This window comes from Parus major, chromosome 3 (assembly GCF_001522545.3).
Source record: "Parus major isolate Abel chromosome 3, Parus_major1.1, whole genome shotgun sequence".
Classification (NCBI taxonomy): domain Eukaryota; kingdom Metazoa; phylum Chordata; class Aves; order Passeriformes; family Paridae; genus Parus; species Parus major.
In genome coordinates this window covers 4,181,695-4,204,488 of record NC_031770.1, presented here as the reverse complement: position 1 = coordinate 4,204,488, position 22,794 = coordinate 4,181,695, and the positions used below count along the sequence as shown (strand labels likewise).

Genomic DNA, 22,794 nt, shown 5'->3' with positions numbered 1-22,794 from the left:
ACAAGGGCATAGAACAGTCAGCTTTTTTTCTCCTCCCTGCTTTATGGAAAATCTAAACTCTCCTTCTGGACCACAGCCTCCAGGCAGTTCTTACCAGAGGTAGTTCATGAGACTGAACAGACAGCTTTCTCTGTTGTAGAATATTTTCTCAGGCAGAGAAGAAGGCACACTTATATCTTTCACCAGCATTGACCATTTCTCGTGTGTTGAATGGGAAGATTTTCAGATGTGTTCAGCTTCACTGCCCTGAGCTTTCCCATTGATTTCCCAGGCGTAAGTTAGGTCTGTGTCTGTGGGCTCTTCACAAAGACAGGCTGGAGAGGTGACAGGCATGTCCCTTACTGAGTTTGTGGAGCTGGGAGGCAGAGGCTGTTCTCCACTCTGGCATTCACCTGCCTGAAGATATGGAAAAGTCTTGAAGACACAGGGCAGCTCCTGTGACTTGGTTTGCTGACTCTGAAACGTTGCAAAGCAGTACTTTACTGCTGGATAGTGTTTTGGGATAGAAAATGCACATGGCATGTGTTCCCATTTTATAGCAAGTGGGAATTCCCAGCTATGCAAGGTCAGATTTAGGCATCTGACATTGAGGGAATAATGAGCAAGGAGTGGCAAATAACCAGTAGATTTTTTATGGACATAGACCTTAGCTCAGTCACATTGGGCATGGAAACAGGTGCTTTGTTTGTATTCCCACAAATAAAACATCCCAAGGAGCAATGCAAGCTCACAGCACATAAAACAAGGATATTAAGACAAATGAGGGAAAGAAGTGCTTGGAACATAAATGAATATTCATAAATACCTGCATCCCTTCTGTGTGATGTCCAGCCATATTTCCTTATGTTGTCCTTCCCCTGCATTAGGATGTTAGTGTAAGAACTTGGACATTTAGCTAATCCAAGTCTTACCTCAAATAGGGAAATAAAAACTGTCATCAGTCAAACATACCAAAGAACAATTTTGGAGTATTGTTGTAGCTGATGAGTGGGACTGTTCAGAGGGCACAAAGGAACAAAGGTTTGGATGAAAGCTCTGGTCCCAGGCCCACAAGAGCAGGCCAGCCATATACAGGAAGAAGTTACTGGAACAAAGTAATTCAAATAGGATTTATTTATTTACTTGCTAGACATTAGAGTGTGGACTGCTCGAGGATACAGGCTTTATTTTACCTGTGTCCGTCTTGAAAGAAATCAAGCTCCTTTCTATTGACTTGGGCCACAAGCAGTGTCTGTGGAGCAATCTCCCTAAGGCATTCCTCATGCAGGTATGGAAAATCCTTCAAGGTTAGCAATTTTCAGATGCAGAGTTACTTAAATGCTGTAGGACACCTTTTAATGAGTGGTTGTCCAAAAGCAGCCAGCATATAGCTACAGCTGAGACAGGAAGAGAGAAGGATCTTTCAAAAAAGACTATTATACCCTTCCCTGTTTTCTGAAGAAAATATTTCCTGTTCTGTAAAAAGACAGACTGACTATTGTGTAACATAAACCTTCTACAGAAAAAATACCTCAATGACAGCTTGGGTCTGCTGGTAAAGTCCTGCTATCTCTGTCTGTGATGCAGTGGAGAATGTTGTTCAGCAGTTTGTATCAGCACATGTTTGTCCTTTTGTGCCATCAGCCTCTGCTTCAGGAAGCAATTGAAGCACATGCCTGGTTTCCAGTACAGGAAAAGTCCCATTGATTTTGGCTCCACCTGTCATAATTATTAAGATGCATTCTTGAGTCCTAGACATCCACTCATCCAGTGTGCCCAACTCTAACACATCAGCAGCTTCCTTCTTGCAAAAAAGCACAAGAGATGATTTGTTGCCAACGATTATAACTCTGTTATTCAAACCTTTCCTTAGGTCTAGTCATTTAAAGGTCTACCTGATCACTTCTTGCATCCCATTAAAAGCAGTCTACAAAATGCCAGCTGTGTGGATAAAATCACAGGCCTTTTCCACTTCCTGCAGTTTTTCCTTTAAGTCTTCAGTCTGAGCAAGGCACTAAGGCTTAATTTGGTCTTTGGGTTTTTTTAGGGTTTTTTTTATGAGGATAGAAGCTGAAGCCTCCTGCATAACAGATGATGCTTCTGTATTGTTGGAGGATGTGAATAATTAAAGAATGCATCATGTCATAGCTGCTGCAGCTGTAGAAAAGGGGGATATTTGTGGCTGAATGCTTTTAGCTGCAACGCAGCAAATGCGCGTGCGGTAGACTTTGGCAAATAAGTTGAAAACTTCATAATTAACTGGCTGTCAAAAATTTGGAAGCAAAACACAGGAGGTGGTTAGGAAATCAAAGTATGATGTGTTTTTAATCACAAAACACAAGGAAATTTTAAAAATTTATGAGTAATAAATCTATATTGTTGGTACCAAATGGCTCCCTTTGCAGTCCTTTAATGTAACACCTGCGCTTCCTCTCTGTGAGTAACGACCCATTTTTGGACTGCCCTAGGAGCAGTGCAGGAGGAGGTTTGCAGGCTCAGGAGCACAAAGCCAGGTTCCCAGACTGAGCTCTGACTGTGCTTTAGGATTCCATTTACAGTCTGTTTGGTTTGTAATTCAAATCGCTCCAGACCAGAGTTAATGTTTAGACCACAGCCACCTGAAATTTGCTTCAGGGCTGAAGCCCAGCCAGATTGCAAATGGAGGAAACACTTGAGGTTTGCTAAATACAGTTAATAGGGGATTAGAGGCTGTGTTTTTTATGGGAGCACAGGGAGGTCTGTAATAGGAAAAATATTAAAATGCAAATATACAACTTCAGCCACGCTGAGCAGGATGCAGCTAATTGCACTCCAGCCATCAAGTAGCTGTGCTTCCTTTCATTAAGCAAAGGGAGAATGAGAGGAAGAAGGTATCAGGGCTAATACAGGCTTTGAAGAGGGATGGTCTTTTACATCCAGATGATGGGAAGTGACCCAATGACTGGGTGACTGCACTGGGAGTTCTAAGATTCCAGAGATGATACCTGTCTGCTGCTAATTTGTTACATACACCAAGACTTGAGAAATTTTGTTTTCCATTTCCTTTTTTAACGTTTAGCTCCTTGGAGCTTCTCCACAAAGCGCGTGTGTGTTCAGTGTCTCGTGCAGTTGAGGTGTGGGTGGACCCATCATATGAGAATTTACCACTGCCCTGTAAATCATGGAGTGACTGGAAAGAACCTTGGAGGTTGTTGAGCTGGATGAAACAGATCAAGTGTAGCTAAGCCATGCCTACCAGACATTTGTCTTAATGTTTTCTTTAAAACTCCGGCAAAGGAAATTCCATATTTCTGGGTTGCCTGTAAAGTGGTATTTATCTAAATTTTGTCTGCATAATTTCAGTGAAGGAGATTCCACACTCCTAAGTTGCTTGTTCCAGTATTTCACCACCATTGGTGAAGTGTTTTTCTAATATCTGACCTAAGTTGTCTTTGCTAGAGCTAATGCTGATTCCTCCTCTTTCCGCTGGCTATGAAGAACAATTAATCATTCCTCTCTTCTTAGAAGTCCCTACACATTGGAAGACATTTTGTCACATGCATTCCTCAGTTTCCTCTCCTCCAGACTAAACAACACCCAAGTCTTTATCCTCCCCTCAGATGGCAGGTTCAGAACTGCAGCTGGCTATTAGAGCGACTTCTGTGTTGCCAAAAATGTGTGTAGCCCTGAGATGTTTTTCCAGAGCCAAGAGGATTTACCCTTGTGAAACTCTTAGTCCTGAGATTAAGAGCTTCAAAAGCTGTTGTGAACATAGGAGGCATGTCTCAGTTTATTCAGTTAGAAAATGAATATCAGAGGACTCTGGGCAATTTCACAGGTTTTAGGGCTTGCATGTGAGGGAGAAACCATTTGTGTGCTTATGCTAACAGTTCTTAATGTAAAAATTAGATTTTAAAGTGTGAGGTTTAACTCAATAAATAAATTAAAGTCCTTTCTAAAAAGGAGGAATGTGGACAGGGAAGAACTGCCCAGCTGGGTTGGGGAGGGAAGCCAAGGGCTGGCAAGGATTGGAGGGGACACAGTTGGGATGGAGCTGTGGGATCCACCTTGGAAACATGCACTTGCTCTGAAAAGCCCTTGTCTGTCACAATTGCCAGCATCCAGGACTGGAGAAGTTTGAAGGCTTTCTTGGCTGTTTTTATTTCCCTCCTCACTCCTCTTTGCTTTGCTACTCAATTTATTGTTTTCTGGTCCTGTGTAGAGTTTGAGAAAGACAGACACTCTGAAAAAAATCAAAAATTCCAAAATTCCAGACTCCACATTTTTATTACCAAGGGTAAAGAAGGGCTCTCAATCTTAGATATTGTCATGTCTGATGTTTATTAACAGAAAGAAGACTTTTAATTGGAAAAAAGGTGCTGAACAAAAATTCCTCCAATTTCAAAGGACTCCTGCAAGACCTAGAGCAGCCTGCCAGAGATGGGGTGCAGGTTGTCCTGCAGGGACAGACTGTCACCACAATGTGTCCATCCCTGTTTATGCCAAAGTTGGAAACTGGGGAGGCTTTTCTGCACCCACAGCTGACTCGGAGCATCTCCTGCTATGTACAGCAGCTCCTGTGGCCAACAAATTTTATGGGCCTGTGGCTTGGCTGGGTTTTTAATCTTTTTGTAAACCCAAGACAGGAAATATGCAAAGCAAGATGCACATGTGCATCTTCTTTGATAGCCACAGGGAACACTCTTGCCTTCTGCCTGGTCCAAGAGGTGTTGGCATGAGAGAGATGATATTGCAAAGCCTGCAGCTGTCTCCTCAGTCAGCTTTTGAAGAAATCTGGATGAAGACATGATTTTTTCTGCAATTTTAGCATGATCCTGTTATTTACACTGCCTTCCATGGCAGAGGTGGGCAGTGTGAAAACTTATTTTCAAACACTGGCTCTGAAGCATCTTCTGACTGGCCCACCTTTTCCATGTGAGAAAACCAAAATCATTCTGTGGAAAAAAAGAAGATTCAGCTCATATCCACTACTTTACACACTATTTAAAAATCTTCATCCTCTCTAGAGGATAGCAACAAATCAGAGCCAAAGCTTTACTCATCTTAGTACTGAACAAGGAGCTGTTGCAGTGGTTAAAGCCAACCTGTCAGTGCAGTCATTTTGAGCCAATGGCACTCGGGGTGATTCATCCACCTTGAGCAGCACTGGGAGCTGGGTTTGTGCTGAGTTTGGAGCTCTCTTCCAGCAAGGGTAACAAGTCAGCTTTCAGGAGTGTTGAATGATTAGGTATCAGAGCTGATCACTGCTTGTACCCCTTGTATCACAGACCTCTGTCCTCTGTTTTAGTTTGCAGTGGAGAATTGTACATTGTTAGAAACATCCACCTGTGGAAGAGTTAGCTTTTTCTCCAGTATCCCTATCCATGTGACCTGTTATGATGATCTTTGTTCTTCCAAAGACTTCTGAATAGCTGAACCTCACCTGCTAGGTTTAGCTGAAAAAAGATGTCTTCCCTGCCATGTGTAAAATAGATGGTAGATCCCTGCTATCTGTTTAAGGAGAAACTCTTATCTGAAGTACTAACACTGAACTTGATTGCATTGCACCACAGTAAAGGATCAGAGCCAGGAGAATTCCTAAAATTTCACTTGTGAAGTGAGTTAGGATTCAAACAGATTGTGCTCTGATGATAGTTCATGCCCTTCTCCACTGCTTGCCATCAGGATTTAAATCAAATATTCCAGGCTCACAGTAATTATTACTGTTGTTGATGATGGCAGTGAATTCAAGGTTCCTCAGGGAATTGCGGTTGTCCACTTTGACCTGTGGTGTAAAACAAGCCAAAGAATTTGACCTTGCTATTTTTATATTATTTCCTACCAAGTACAGGAACTATCAAAGACATTAATCTGGGACTGATCCATGAGCACATCTTTTAGAAAGGCATCCAATCTTGATTTCAGATTCCAAGTGATGATAGAATTACAACACCCAGGAGAAGTTACTCTCATTTGTTGAGCAAGATGAGCTTCAGCTTCCAGTCAGGAGTTCTACATGTCCTTTGTGCTACATTTCACATCCTCCTAGGAGCACTAGGATCCCACTCTGATCTGGATTTTTTGGAATGTGAAAGAAAATTATTGGCATTTTTTCTTAGGAAAAATCTAAGTGAACTCTAAATGTCTCAGAGAAAAATCACTGTTGATACTGGATTTGGGTTTTTTTCTAAATTGTCTTTCAAAATACGTTGTTTTTTTTTTTTAAACCATGTGATTAAGAAAACCCATCATGAAATATCAAAGAAAAGATAGACTTTTAAATAAGAAAGCTGTACTGAGAAATTACAAATTCTGAAGCAAAAGGCATCCAGTATTTTTAGCTGTGCTGAAATCATTCTAGTATTAAACACATTCTAATTGCTTGCTTATCTGTCACAACTTTAAATTCCAAAGTCCTGGTACAAAAGGATTTCCTTATAAAGCTAATGCTTCTATTTTGTATAAAAAAGATAGGAGAGAATTTCTTTGTGCACTATGAACACTGTTGATTTGCACAGCTTTAAATGATGTAGAAAAGGCTCAAAATTTTTTAAAACACATGAACTGATGAACAAGTTTCTGTTTCCCTCAGCAGTGATTTTATTTAGCATTCCTGTACTTAGAGCATCCTTGTCATACTTCTCCATCTATAAACAGCCTCCAGGTATTTATTCCTGAAAGTACTCTCTAACACCTGAAAGGTTTAATTAGTGTGATGAAGTAAAGCCCAGTATTCATATGGTAAGAAAACAGTGGACTAGAAAGTGGGTGTTGGTAAAATGCAAATGAAAAACCCAGACATTTTCCTGTTTTGTTCTGCTGTTGGATTTTCAGAAATTATTTTTCTAGCCATTTCCTTGCCTATTATTCTTAAAAAAAGATTTTACTGGGTTATGGACTGTTTATTTTGGGCCACATAAAAGGTGCTAAGATGTTTCCTCTGGATTTTAAACATTTTTTTTTTCCTAAGGGGAGGTGTGTTATTCTGCACCAAGAGTGAAGTCTGATGGGGAAAAGCTTACAGATAATTAATTTGAGGAAAGCTAAAATATTGTTTACTCTTCGATTGTCTCCTGGGAGAGGGTAGGCAAAAATAAATCAAAACATTCCATTCTGTGGATTCCAACTTTTATGGGTTTCCCATTGGTACTGTTTCACTCACTATGGTTAAAGACTTCATATAATGAAGTATGTTAATATATATATAAGAAAGGTTTAGGCCAGCATGTTTTGCTTGATCCTGGACCAGTAAACACAAGGTTTTCTGTTTAAGTCATTGGTGCTAGCCACCCCTTTGAGACTGTCTATTGAACTTCCACTGCAGCAGCCTCACTGAAGCTGTACCTGCCAGCTTGTGACTAAAGCAAGCAGAGATCACACACTGCAGCATTAAACCACAAAAAGGAGAAACTTCATGGCTGCTCCTGCTGCTCTTCTCCTTACCAAAAAGAGAGGAAGTGGAAGGGGGGAGAGGAAAGAAGCCATATGGGGTGTGCACCACCTTATGTGGTGGGCTGCTTTTCTTTTCTTGGTGAGGGAATAAAGGGAAAAACCTCAGAGACAGCCTGCTAAATAGCTGCTTCATCCTGGCAGGTGTATAACCCACCATCCAGAATCCCTCCAGTGTCAGCTGAATTCCTCGTGTTCATATTCCAAAGAAAACTACTGCAGTTGTCTTCAGCTGTTGCCTCTGTTGGTGGTCCTTGTAGAGGAGCCAAGGGCTGGGGTGAGTAAAGTCTTGTAGTTGAGAAATAGATTGGAATTTTTGGACTCTTGTCCTATCTGTGCCATTAAATCCTGATGTATATTGTACACATCAGATCGAAATGTAAATACAGTTGTGTCAATAAAAACACATGAAAATGGTGTAGGTGTGCTGTGAAGAGTGCAAAGAGCTCAGAGGACCTTCCTCCTGAGTTAACACTGAGGTGCACACATTTCATTTGGGGTTCATCAGGGGAAACTGGAGGAAGGCACAAATTAGTCTGTGTTTTGAAACCTCGAGGATGCCTCGGCCACACTTTCTGAAGGGGGAAGGTGACAACGCTGAGGATCCAAATCCAAGTGCTCTTCCTTACAGGGGTTGTTGATGTCTTTGCCAGGTGCTAGGGCTGATGTTGCCAGTGTGGTAACTCAGCATAGTTACATATAGAGGAATTTCTTCCCCTGTCAGGTTAAGGTTCCTTGAGTCTTTCCTTTTCCTTTATCTCTTCTTCAGCTGTGTTTTTGTGATGAAAGCATTTTTCTGGGAATCAGCAGCAGCCACACTTCCTTGTAATCTTCCAAGGCTTGCTCATCTCTGTTGTTTTGTAAGCATTATGCAAAGTTTCAAATATTTTGAGGTATCCCTAGGTTGTTGATGTAAATCCTGTAGGAAAAGGATTTCATAACAAACAGGGAAGTGTTTTCCCTTCACCTCTCTTTGATGGGTCCCTTAAGGAAAAATTCCTTACGTGAAAATAGCCCTAAGTATTTCCTTCTAATTTTGTTCATTTTGCCAATTGCTGATGGTCCCTAATGAAATGCAGGGAAGATCCCCGAGGAGGGCACTGCAATTCCATTTTGGATTTATCTGGTGGCAAACACAGTGAGTATCTGTACTGTGGAAAGGGCTCCAGGGCATTACTGAAACTTAACAATATTAGAACCTTTACTTAACATGAAGATTTTCAAAGACAATGCTTTTTTCCAAAACAAAAATACTAATTTTCCCAGAACAGTTTACAGATTTTTTTTTTTCTTGCTCCAGTGTTAATTCTACACCGTGATGATGTTAGATCACTTTGTATTTATTTTAGGAGACTCTTAATCTTTTCCCAGTTCCAAGAGCCATATATTACTATTTCACACGCTCCTCTTTGAACCTACAGCACAGAAAATTAAAGTGTAAATATGCATGTGAACCACCCAAAAGTCATAATAAGATTATATGAATGCCTGCAACCACACAGCAGGAACAATGGGGTTGCACAATTCATCTGCTCCAGCGCTGCTGAATTTTAATGAGGGATAGTCAGTACATGCTGATACTCTTAGAGCTACCCTGGAGCCAGAATGGTGATTTAAGATGCCAGTGACACAGTGTGTAGGTGAGCCTTAGGTGTAGCGTGCCTTGGAGAGTAAAGCATGATATACCAGGCTAAAAGCACCTGATTAAATTAGAGTGAGGAATGGGACTGTGAGGGGAGAGGATCGTGGAAAATTGCCAGTCACCTGTGCTGCTTTCATCGGCTGTCAAGCTCCTGTTGCAGAAAAGACAATAGCAAACACTGATAGGAGTAATAGGAATAACCCAAATAAAGAACATATGCTGTCAGGAATCACAAATCTCGTGCTGCAGGGTTTAAAGCGATCCCTTAAATATCAGGGATTAAGAGGAGAATTCAGTGTGTTCCCTCTCTCCTATGCCAGAGTTTGTTTTCACCTTCTCTCTAATACCCCTGCTAGCCTTGGTGCACCTGGGAGCCACTTGGGAAAGTCTTGGCAGGTGGTGTAGCTCTCCAAATATGCACTTTTCAGATAGGAAGATCTCCCTGTTGTGTGCAACTAATCTAAGAATAAGCATTGCTCAGGGCAATTCTCTTTTCAGGCGGCCTGGCTGTGTTCCTGCTGCACACCACGGGGGCTGCAGCTCCCCCAGGCCCCTGGAGTTCTTACACATGTTTGGAAGAATGCACATGTGCTCCGCAGTGAAAAACACTTCAAATAATGGGAAAGGTGTGCTGGGGCCTGGCAGGGTGTGTTTGTGTAGTGTGGTGTCAAGGAGAAGTAGGATATAACCTGGGAGGATGGTGTTCTGGGATGTGGGGGACAGCCAGGGTCAAACCTGCCCTGCTCGTGCTTAGGGAGAGATCCTGAACTTGTTGCAGGAACCACGGCAGAGATTCACCTCCTGGGGAACCTGTGGATTCATTACAAATGAGATTTCCAGCCGTTGTGTAACACAGATAATTGTGCGTTGTACTTTTGCCTATTATTGGAAATTCTCTTACTGTGAGTGTATGTTTGGGCTTACAGACTGTTCTGTAGTGCAGGAGGAGGAATTCTTTTTACCAGTAGCCAAATCTTTCCTTCTTCCATCTCACCAAGCTCCTCGTGAGCAGATCAAAGGAAGAGATGTGGCCACAGTACATGTTCCCCTAATTTTTTCAGTTACAGTTTCATTTTAGTTTCTCACTAAATTATAATTACTGTAAATATTTCCCTTGGAATAATAGTTTATTTGGGGATTTTATTTTGCTAATACCAGGTTATGACATCTCACTAAAGCTGTGTGTTCTTTCTTAATTGCATCTTTTCTAGAAGACAAAAATTTAATTTTTTGATGCAAGCTGATTGTTATTTTAATATCAGGTCCTGTGTACTACAGCTTGTTGGATCTCATCACATTGTTTTTGTAATATCATACCAGGATATGGTTTTTACCCACTTAGATGTGTATAGCCATACTCACCTGTCCTTTCCCAATTGTTTTAACTGAAACAACAAAAATGTGTAGGAATTGCCCTTGTCAGTTGTTCTAAGCCAAGTAAAGCACAGAAAATTGGAGTTGAAATCTACTGCCCTAAAGCTCTACCCAGGAGTTAGAGATGGAATATGCCTGGTGTGCCTTGTTCTGTTGTGTTTTGTAGTCCTGACCAGGGCTTGCTGGGCTCTGCTAACCAAAAACAGCTCAAAAAAGGATATTCCTCATCCCGGTGGTGCTGCCCACTGTGTGATTTATAGAATGTGTTACGTCTGGATCAGATGTCCTCTGTCAATGATGCCAGCTTGGTCTGTACACTATGTGAACATTTTTGAGATGTGAAGCACTTGAGTAAATGTCTCTTGGGTTTTTGGTGAATTAGACAGGACAAACAATTCCTTAGTTCATCTAACCCAAATTTGCCGGTTTTAGTTTGTTTTTTTTTTTCTGGTAAGAAAATGTCAGCCCTTTCCAAATAGTAAAGATCTAAATCTAAAGCATGGCTGACTTGAAGTTTTAAAACTGTTTGAGCCTTTCTTGAAGACTATTGGGTTATTTTATGAGATTGTGTTAAGGAGATTTCTTTTAATTGATCCTGAAAGGGAAAACTTTTGAGTTGGTATTTTGTGCATAAACCCAACAAAAGGAGAGCTCTGCTAATCACAGTCAGTGTGTGCATCCAGCTTTCTTGGGGCTAGAAGCTGCATTTCTGAAACACATCTTACTATTGGGAAAGGAAGGAAGGAAAAATCCTGGTATAAGTACAGCCACGCCCCTGAATTGATTATCCTTGTAGGATTTGCTCATCCTGTTTTGGCTGTGTTATAAAACTCAGTGGGAGCAATTCCAGCTCGAGCACATCACTCCCGCGTCAAGCAGCCCATGATGTCACAAGGAATTCCTTGTCGTAAGAGACGTCCCCCGAGGAGAGTGTTTGCTCTGCTGGAGAAGGGCCATCCACCCACACACTCTGTCTCCACCCAGCTACTCCATCCAAATAACCAAAGCGAGGGAGTGCTTTGACTAATGGAGTGAGTAGGAGTGATGCCATGACAATACAATGGTGTGTCTGCTGTAGACTGTTCTTGATTTGCATTTGATTGTTTGCAGTCCTACCCATCTGTAGCCAAAGGCAAGAAGTGATAACCTGTCATGTTATATAAAAACACATTTGGAAAAAAGTGGAGTAATGCAAGATAAATAATGTGTGCTCCCTGGGTCTCTTCTTCCCAAGCAGTCTCAAACTCATCCCACAAGTTGCTGGTTTCTCTATTATTGAAGGGTTTCTTTCCAGATATTTTCCATCTGGAAAAAAAAAGAGGAAAAAGAAAATAAAATCAAAGGCAATTTGAGTGAATAAAAGCACAGCCTATTATAATTTGAAAAGTTAGAAAATAGGTGGAGCTTGAAAACATTTCAGGCCCTTCAGGAAAGTAAAAGGGGCAGTGGCATCAGTCATTCAGCAGCTGGACACAAAGACTATGCTCAGCTGAGTCAGTAATGGACCACTTCTGTCTCCTGTGTTTCTGTGGTGCTCTGACACTGAAAATTTGAGCTGGAAACAGCAAGGACTAGTGCCATGTGACTTATGGAGATCCCCTCTCTTTTTCAACACCTCTTTGGTTCTTCTGTGGATGATTGTCAATCGTTTAAGTTATGCAATAGAATTAACCTACAGAAATAGCTTATAGTGAAATCTTGCTGGCTCTGTTCAAGCATGTTTTGTTAGGATGTTATAGGAGGTTTTCTCATCGTCTGTACAACATGGGCTCAGAGGGAGACAGCTTTCCATACTGTAAATGCAGAGATGCAGAAATACAGGCTGGAGAAGCCCTTGAAAAATGCAGGATGAAATACTCCCACACCTTAAAACGACCTGTGACAGTCCTGTGCTTTTAGGTGAGCTAAGTGGTAAGGTCAGTCAATGTGGAAAGGGTAGAAAGTCTTGACTTCAGTCTGGGAACTGGGAGCCAAATCTCACTTAAAAGTAAATAGCTGCAGATCCAACTTACTACTGAGCTGTCCCTCTGTTTTGGACTGAGCCCACCTTACTGACAAGCCTAAAAGTATATTTTTCCTCCCTCTGAATAGAGATCACAGTTTTATTGTGCCAGCCAAAGGACCTCATTCTCCTCAGGAATACCCTGAACAGGCCTTTTGGGTTGAGGGATTTTCTCTAGTGAATCTCTTCCAGCATGCTTTCCTTTACTCATCCTTCCCACTCTCCATGAGCTGCCTCCCTGCTGTCCCAGCAGAGCAGTGATGAAGGTGGAGACACACAAAGCTGCACTGCTCCAAGTCCCGTTTCTTCAGACGCACTTGTGTCCTCCCCAGGGTACTCCATGGCAGCTGGCTGGACTGAAAAAGCAGCCTTTGGTGTCAGACCTGCAAAATACTGATTAATAGGAAGGCATGGCTACATGAATTGATGCTGGCAGAGGTGAATGAGCTCAGCCCATCATTTGAACATGTTCCAGTCTTATTGGTACGTGGTATCCCCGTGTTAATGCTGCCTGCAATCCAGGCAGATCCATGTGCTTGTGTCCATGTTCATAACACAGAATCATAGAAAGGCTTGGGTTGGAAGGGACCTTAAAGATCATCTTGTTCCAACCCTCTGCTGTGGACAAGGACACCTTCTTCTAGACCAGGATGCTCAGAACCCCATCCAGCCTGGCTCTGAACACTTCCAGGATGGAAGTTCATCCACAGGTGCTCTGGGAAACCTGTGACAGGCTTTCATCATCCTTAGAGTAAAGAATTTTTTTCATGTTAAAGTTGAGGATGCCTTGACCTGCAGCTCTGGTGCCAGCTCATGGAAGCCTGTGAGGCATCAGCTCATCCAGCTTTGTTTTGAAGTATCAGTTTTGTAATTCTTAAGTCTGAGAAGAAGAGTGTGAAAATGCAATTTACTTGTGACTTCTACAGAGATACACAGGCCATTCTCACCTGACTTGGTAAACTGTGTAGCCTGATGGCTGAACTCCCTGCGTGGCCATTCTGCCTCTAAAATCCTCATGGGGAGTTCTGCCTTTAGCTTGACCTCCTCCACATGGCCTGAGCTAAACCAAACCCTGTTCCTGATGCAGTAAGAATTTAATCAGACTTCCATCAAGATTGTTTTAACAGTCTAAATTTGTACCTCTGCAGCTGAGTTCTGCAGATGCCCCGTGTGGATTTAAATAATTTGAAAGCATAGCCATAGGTGTGGGATTGTCCTCTGCATGAGAAATGGGTGTTGGCTTCAAAATCCACTGCTCTTGGGGCCATGCCAAGGCAGTCCTAACGGAGAACCAGGTGTGCGGGTGTGATGAGCAAACCTAGGTGCGTGTGGAGAGACTTAAAGCTGAAAGTAGGGATGGGCAAAGAATGCAAATAACCGTGGAAAAAGAATTTTGATTTTGCTTTGTTCAGATTGAAACCTCACAAACTGGAGAATTTTCATCAAATAATTCCCTGAAAATAAAAACATGGTTGATTGGGAAGTGCTTTGATTTTTCCTGTTGAAATTGTGACAGCTTTTTTATACTGTGACATGGAGTACAAAACTATTTCCAAATTCTTAGGTATCCCCACCGTCCATCCTTTCTTACACACCTCAATGACAGATATGTGACACCAAACCTGAATTTTCTGGTAAGCCTCCTCCTCTTGGCTTGTAGCTCCTTTCTAGAGGGAGAAAAGGCTCCCTTAGCTCTTCTGCCCACATGGGGAAAAGGGAACAGGGAACCATCTTCAGCCCTGGGGAGGAGAGGGGGCTGCATGTGTCTGTCCTGTGTGCTTCAGCTAAGCCAGAACAGGGAGTAACCCACCAGAGCTGGCACTTGGCCTCTCCTACCTGTGGAGGAGGCCTCTTCCCAATAGAGGGAGGCAGAAGATAGACAGCAGGAGCTATTGCTTCAGTGGGAAAGAAGATGTGTGTGGGTGTATAATGAGGGGACTTTACAAATAATTCCTTGGTGATTATTCACTTTACAAAGGGCTGATCAGTTGCCCTAGAGATATCCCATGGAGTACGTAATTTCTAGAGAAGTTTGGAGTATACAGGATTTTGATTCCAGTGTTTTTTTGTTTCCTACCCAATGCAAAAACCATTTTCATAATCTGTCCTGGGGGTTGGTTGTGCTGTGTCCAATTGCTGGTTGTGTGCAGAGCCCATTTTGAAATACAACTTTCTGTTTGGAAACTAAAATTGTTCCAAGTAGTAATACCTTCCTTTCATATTTTCATTTTTCAGAAATGACCCACCCTCTATTGAATAATAAAGCTTGATAACCATAGTTTCTCAGATAACATGCAATGAGCTGCCAATATTGCTTTGGGACTAAATCAGGAAACCACTGGCTGGTGTTCTGAAGGAATCAGTTATCCAAAGGGGATCATCTACACTTGGAATCTTTTTAAATAAGAATGTGTGTTTTTGAAGATGTCCCAGGTTAATACTGAAATGAGCATACAGATTTAAAGAACAGATCAAAACACCTCCGTTTCCAGGTCAAGAAGAACTGTGATTCAGTCCAGAGTAAATGAAACTCACACGCTGTGTGAAATCCGCGGTAAAAAAGGTTTATAGTGGAAACATTGACTGACCTTTAATAGGAGCAGCGAGGCCAGCACTGCTGTAACACCAATTGGAAATAAGAGGCTATGCAGGCAAGGGCAAGGCCTTTTCCTTAATCTAGCCTGAACATTCAGAGAGAAAATCCCAGAGCAATTAACTGACTCTCATCTTTTTTTCCATTAATTGGCCACAGCACAGTACTCTGAAGCTGACAGAAATAACTGCTGTGATATTAGCACAAGTCTAAGCATTGCCAAAAGCCGTTTTATTTCAAAGCTCTCTGAATTACAGTATAATTTCCTCTATTGCTTACCTAAGAGAGCAGGAAGCTGGCCATCCATCTGCTAAGCAAAAGGCTCCAAGCTTTATGTGACATAAACCTTTATTTCTCCTATCTGTAGGAAAATGAAGTCAGGGCACTTCCAACTTGGTTAAGGATATGGGATGCTAGAATAATCTCAGAAAGTTTACACTTATCTCTTTTCTAGACTCAGGGCCCTGGCTGCTACTGCAAGCTTCTCCTAGAGACTAAATAGCTGGATCATAAATACCCAGCTCCTGGATCTTCTTGCTGTACCCTGCCTCTCCTGGTCCAGGCAGGTGCTTTCTTTCCTTCCTGTTCAATGTGTGAACGACGCGAGGAGGCACTGATAAACTCTGGGGGAAACAGTGTGATGCCATGTAGGTCTCACATGGCAGGATAATTTGAATTTTGTCTAGGAACCCACAGCTCAGATCTTTGTTGTATTCCTGGCTCTGGAGTGTGCAATGCTGCAGAAAGTACATCAACAGTCCCATTCCTGGACAAGCCCAAGCTCCTGAAGACTCTTGTCTCCTTCTTGGTGGCTGCTGCTTCTGTTCTCTAATGATGGGGAGCTTTAGCTTTTTGGGTTTGATGTTCCTTGTGACAATTGAAAGGCAGTGCGTGTTTCCACAGCAGACTTTTCTCCTTTTCTGGAATCTGTTCATCTGTTCCACTTTTCCACATGTTTAATATTGTTAGTGACCTGCACCTAAGGTCACTGGCTCTCAGGTGAGTCTCATACCACTCATTCATTTTGTTTCCCTGAGAAAATTAACCACTATGTAGCAGGTCCTGTTCCCAGGACCAAATCCAGAAATTAATGTGAATTTAAGCAAGCTGAAATTCAGAGCCTGTTTGGATTAGTGCAATCCTCTGCTTTACTTGAAGACCTTTCAATTATTTATCCAGCATGTGTACTCCCTGAACTCCTAAACTTTTTAAGTTACACCCCTTTGGATTCACTGGGACAAATTAAAAGGTGTTGTGTACATTATATTCATCTGTTGCATTCATTTCCACTTCCTGTGGCTATTTCTGTACCAAAAGTTTCAAAGATACAGGATGGACTATCCTCTTCTCTAAAATTATTTATCCTTCTTTTTGGTTTTGTACAACTATTTACATTCCCATAGATGTTGGTCTAGTGCTTGGCTATAAAGGATTTTAAGTCTACCACTGTCTAAAAGTCAAGGTGCAAGGGGAAGCTTAATGTTGTGTCCATGGAGTTGATTTGATTCATCATTATTTTATCAAAGAGTCCTCGATGTAAGAGATTTTTTTTTTTCAAATAGATTAAGCACTGCATCTCATCCATTTGTCCTCCCACATCATCTCTTTCCATCAAGAAAATATAAGCCCTTGACAGGAGTAAAATATTATGAAGGTTTTGTAAAAAGGCAAAAATTAGAGACGTTTGGACTGCTTGTGTTGCAGAATACATGAATGTTACATCAAATATTTGGATCTCAGTTTTTCTCTTGATAGAAAATGAATTGAGAATCCAATGGCATGAAATTTATGCCTAACAAGAAAAACAGCTGCCTGCATTTTCAAACTTTCTTCCTGATTTTTGCATGTTTCCATTGTTGCTTGAGTCTGCTGGATATTAGGATGTGACTCGCAGTAGCAGCTGCTCCCTGAGACTCAGAACCTTTCAGTTTGGATACACAGGGTGCCACAACAAGATATCCTATCTTCAGTATTTTTTGCAATATTTTTCAGGTATTTTCTCTAATATTTTAGACCTGGTATCAACTTTCTTTAATTTATTTTTCTTGTGGGTGCTTGAATATCTTTAAGATAAGACTCCCTTTCCAAAGGACTAATTACTTATATAAATGGGATGTATTACCATAGAACATACAGTAATTAGAGGTGGGTGTATGGAAGAGTAAAATAGTCTTGGTTTCTTGCTGGGATTATGTATATGCACACAAACATCTCTCTGTGAAAAAAAAATCTCTGATGAAAGTTTTCCAAAGTCATAAAATACATTTATATTTTTCAGACCAGCGCTTGTTGCACGAGCATCAACAGTTTCTGTAACTCACATAAGCTTTGACTGGTAAGATACAGGGGTAGGTGGAAATGATTTTGATTCCAGTCTTTCCAGATACCTTGCTTGAAGGCAATCCAGAGATACTGGGAAAAGAGAATTATTCTGGGCATTTCAACTTCTTGCCAGAATCAAGATATAGGAGTTTAAAATAAAAGCAAGACAAATTTAATTGTTCTGGCCGTGCAGTTCTGTTCCACATTAAGGGTACAGATTTAAAATATTCTATTGCCAGAACTCTTATTCTCTGCATTGCAGTTCAAAAAAAGAAATAGTGAAAATAATTGCATGGCCAGTAGTTTGCTCATTCAAACCCTTTGCTGTGCAAGTCCCTGTGGCAGCAGAGTTGTCATTCAGGTGCTCTCTGAGTGCTGAGTCTTTTACACATCCAAGAAAAGTCATATCTGGAAGGAATTCACATAGCTCCAAACTGATTTGATGTTTGAAATCTCTCAACTTTGTCCAAGCAGGCTAAATTCAGAAGAGAAATCTGAAATAGGATCCAGCATTCACCCTTAAAAGGTGTAAAACAAAACTTCTGTTTCAAGAAAACACATACAAAGGTAACAATAATAATATTTTTGTGCTTTTCTGCACATCTAATCCTAGATTGTGCATGAAAGTCATTGGCAGCCCGAGTCTCTGCATCTGCCTATGCAGCTGGAAAAGTAGATGAATTATCATGAATAAAATCAGGGATAATCCAAACTGAGTTCAAAACTGATCTGAGATTAAAGGAGAGTGGGCAATTCATTGTTAGCATTTTTGAGCACCTCTTAACTTTTTGACCTGGCCATGATTGCACTGTTTCTTCAAAAAGCAGGAAGTACAATATAAACCTCACATGAAAACCTCTTCCTTTGCGATTTCTAACCTAATTTTGTTGACAAACCACATGTATACATTCTGACTTGGAAATGTCAAAATGTTTATTTTCAGTCAAAATGTTTCAACAGTTCAAACTAAAAAAAAAAAAAAAAGCTCTGAACTTTTGATTCTATGGGGAAAAAACACTGAATGTTTGATCTCTAGCTGAAATGAAAAATCATGATTTCCTGGGGCGGACATCTCGATTTTTAATTTTGGCTTTTTAATGGCTCTATTTGATACTTCATTTTTTGGAGGGACAGGTCTGTCCCCCAGTTGTGCACACTTAAATTTCTGCCAGCCTTTCAGTTTACACATCTGCAAAGTGTCGTGCAAATGAAGGTTAAACATGTCCTGTGGGGTGACCACTCAGCTTTGTGAACAGTCCCATAAATAACAGGCAGCTGAAAGGCTGGGCTCAGCCTGACTGAGCATCTAACCAGAAACTGAGGTTTAAAAGATGCCAAAGAGTCTTAAAAACTTGCATGTGTTTAAGCTGATCTGATTTATACCTGTTTATAAAAGCTTTAGCTTCAGTTATATTTATCCAGTTATTCTAGATTTACATTACCATAAATGAGACAAGGATTTGGCTGCTTTTTTTTTCCCCCCCTTGTTTAAACAAAAACTATTCTATCTCCCTTCTGCTTGGGACAGGTCACAGTCTGACTTGATTAAACTGGTTGTGTTTGGACTGAGGGGAAGTCTGTGTTTCCATGCCTGGGTACATGGGGTATTTTAAGCAGCCTATCCACAGAAGCAACCCTCTTGAGCAACTGGCTGAAGTTTGGGATAATTAGATGGTGCTTAGGATCCTTCCTTTGGGATCACTCTGGCAAGCTGAATGTCAGTGTGGGTGATCAGGGCTATGCTGTCATAACAGCAGCAGGGCCGTGTTAATGATGGCCTTCGGGTCTAATCTCTCTGGAAGGACATCTTGGCTTTGTAAAAACCCTTTCTGCAAATGCCCTGGGTTTTACATCTTGAACTCATTGCTTGTGGCCGACTTCAAAGTGAGGAGATGGCACTGGGATTTAACACCGGGCTGGATGGGAAATATGGAGAAGCCGGAGAGGAAAGGCCTTCACTTGTGAGGGAATGCTGCTCTAAACATTTAGGAAGGAAGGAGCAGAGTTCCAGCAGGGTTTGTGAGGGACAGACAAGGTGCACACTCAGCTTTGGGCTCTGATTGATGCTTCCAAGAGGTAGAGGCAATCAGTTGCTGTCACATTTATCTTAATTAATGAGCAGCAATTCCTTGCTCACAGTGTCTGCTCGTGGGGACCTGTTAATTCACTTACTCCCAGGGTTTGCTTTAGCAGATGGAAAAGGATAGTTTTACCACATTTTCAATGGCAATTCAAGTCTATTTTTATCTGTCTTTTGGCTTGCAGGAAAGGAGGCTCCCACCTGTTTTTTGCAGGTTGTTTTAAGCGCTTCAAGCCAGATTAAAAATTGGCCTATTTAGTGCTTTATGGAAAATGAATTTGTTCTCTAGCACAGAATAAGGAAGGTATCCAGGCACAGTGCCAGCCTTTGGCCCTCTGTCATTGTATGAACTCTGTCTCTAGAGAGCTGTTGTGGGGTCACCAGGATGGCTGGCAGTGCCATGGGCTCCATGGGCTGCTCCTGTCTCCTGTGTTTCACATGAAGTTCCAGAGAATGGGTGGGTTGGATTCTTTTTGCAGGGCTCCATTCAGTACTGACTGAAATGTCTGGGAGAGGAAGGAAGATTCAGCAGAAGACCTGGAGAGCTGTAGTGACTTTTGGGAACATTAAACTTTTTAGGAGGACAGACTTTAATAGGGAGTTATTTTTGATCTCATTGGAGTTTCATGCAGTTGGAGTTTCTCATGCAGTGTCTGCTTTGAGAATTTGCCATTGTTCACTCCTTATGTTAGACTGGAAATATAAGCACCGAGGCAGTCCAGTGGAAAGCTGTGTTTTGCCTCGGTTTAAGTCAGTGAGGCCCCAGTTCATATCTCCTCCCACAGCCTCAGGTAGGTGTCCCCCTTCTCCAGCTGCTCCTCAATATGCCACTAGAGAAATTTAAGAGCAAATAACCTTCAAAGACACTTGTGATGTTCTTGCCTCAATCAGGAGCTCTTACAGTCAGCTGAGAGCTTCACAGGCTCTCCGAGATGTTTTTAGACCCTTTTTCCTCTCCCAACTCTATTTCTCATTGATTTGGTGTTACATATGACTGTATTTACAAGCACCTGACTCAGAGCTCCTTTTATTCATCACCAGGAACTCCACCAGAGGAGCTACATCAGAGCTCGGCAGTGGTGTTATTTATTCTGGCTTCTCTCAGGGTGACTTTCTGGGTGGGTTTTTTTGGTTTTGATTTTCTGCTATTCAATTGTTGGACTCTTTTCTCAATTTGGTCTGGATCTACTGAAGAAATATGAGTGCCGTATATCATGGGGCTTAGGCCCTCTTGCACTAATTAACTTGTAACTTCATCTTCAGTTTTGCTAAAGTTGGTGCTTATTTTACTGTAAACACCCATTTGTTCCACTGGGTAGCAGAGCTCTCTGAACATCTGGGAATCATCATGTGTCATGAATGACATGATGTATCCTCACTGTTAGAGCAGCACAATGCTAGATCTGATGGATGGAAGAAATGTGTCAGGGGGAAGATTAATACACACTTGGTTTGTGACTTGTGACTCACTGGGTAAACTTTGTTCTCTCTTTGGTGGTACAGATCCAAGATCTGAGTTTTCCTCTCCCATTTTGGTCCTGGTTTATAACCTAGGAGCTTTCGCTAATGAGACTGCAGCTTTTGCCTTCACATCTGCCTGGACCGAATGGTCTAATTAAATCCTGTTTCTATGGCACAGCTGGCTGTCTCCTGGAGATGGTTTGCTTAGGCTGGATAACCAGTGAGAGTTTGCTAATATTCTGTCCTTGCTGTGCCTTTGGAAGTGCACATGGTACAATATCCTCTCTGAATGTCTTCTGGATTAAAGATAAACCTGTCTTGACTAAACAAAACTATCAATATTTGATTTCCCCATTAAAATTTCATACTGGGATCTCTTTTAAATACCTGTTTGTTTGTCAACCCCACACTTCCACAGGATTCCCACACTACAGCAACACTGTGAGGAGGTCCCTTGGGAAGCAGCAGGATGGTATCTTAAAGGGAAGGTTGGAACTTCACATCTTAACACATGTATGGATACAGGAGGTATTGTAAGAAGTGTATTTTTACAAGCATAATTGATTCTGTAGGAAACAAAACATAGAATTTCCACGTGAAGGAGCACTTTAGGCTCACCAGATCTAGGCAGGGTGGTTCTTCCTGTGGTCACTGGTTGCTTGTCAATTGTACTATACAAGAGATTTATGGCACTTCCTACAAGAACTATTCCCATGCATTGCCTTGAGAGTAGAACAGCCTGGAAGAGTTGTGCTTATATGGGCTGCCCTCTGCCCAGGACTCCATAGGTCCAAGGAGAAGAAGGATTTTATTCTTTTTCTAGTTAGCAAAAATAATCAAGCTCCAGGTACACTTTATGGGGAAATAGATAAGTCAATGAGAACCTACAAGGAGGACTGGGAAAAATGGGGTTCAGAGAAAAGCCTGGAGTTCCAGCAGTTTGTCTCCAGACTGGCTTGAGCAAGGGCTCCAGTCTGGCCAGTGGCAGCACCAGCAGCAATGAGACGAGTCAGTGATGGGTCCCTCTACCCTTTATACAGAACAGAAATTAGAGACTGAGACACAATACAAGGGCTGTGCAGGCCTCTCCAGGTGCAGAATTCATAAATTTCTAGATAGAAGCTCTGAGAACACGAAAAGGTCACTCACTGTCTTCAGTTATACTCTTGTTGGGGTTTTCAATTTCTTTTTTTTTTTTTTTCTCCTTTTGTATCATTTATCTTCTTTGATTTAATTTTTTAAAAGCAGATTATCATTTCTAGAAATTGCATTAATTCTACTTTCAGCATGCTGTATGGCCATTCATTATTACATATTTTGTGAGCAGGAAAGAAAAAAAAGAGAAATGATTAGAGGCTGCTCAGAGCCGGGGCTGTTGTGATGGTCATTAGAAGGGAAATGCGGCATTTTGTCTGTGAAGTTTGTCAGAATGAGGCCAGAGACAAGTGAGCAATAATGAGGCTCTTGAAACCAGTCTGCAGGTGCAGAGAGGTAAAATAAATAGACAGGTGCAGAGAGTGAGTTTTTAATCAGAATCTTGGCAGGGATCTGGCTCAGGGGCTGGCCTGTTTGGCTTCTGTGCAGAGGAGGAAATTCAGTGGCAAAGGACTCACATGCAAACTGCAGCTCATGCTTGTGCACCACTGAAGATTCAGGGGGGTGCCTGTTTTCTCTTCAAAGCACTCTGCTCTTGGAAAACTGAAAGGCTTGTTCCTTGTAGCAGGAATAAATGAGCAGGACTTCATGTCCTTCTGAGGGTAGCTGGCTCTGGACTGGAGATGAATGTTCATGTCAGCATTCCCCATAAATACTGCAACTTGAAAAAACACATTTTCAGAGAAATTTGTCTTAGCAGGAGTTGTGATTTATTTTGGGCTCCTTAGCAGGAAGTATTTGAGCAGGTGGATCATAGA

At 41.7% G+C, this 22,794-nt stretch overlaps 1 long non-coding RNA gene across 1 annotated transcript in view; it reads left to right on the top strand.

Moving 5' to 3' along the window:
• LOC107201671 overlaps positions 1 to 22,794 on the top strand; it is an 80,072-nt gene that overhangs the window by 11,289 nt on the left and 45,989 nt on the right. Inside the window, exon 2 of the long non-coding RNA XR_001520318.2 lies at positions 7,552 to 7,684. This is a non-coding gene — a long non-coding RNA (uncharacterized LOC107201671). The remainder of the gene's footprint in view (positions 1 to 7,551; positions 7,685 to 22,794) is intronic.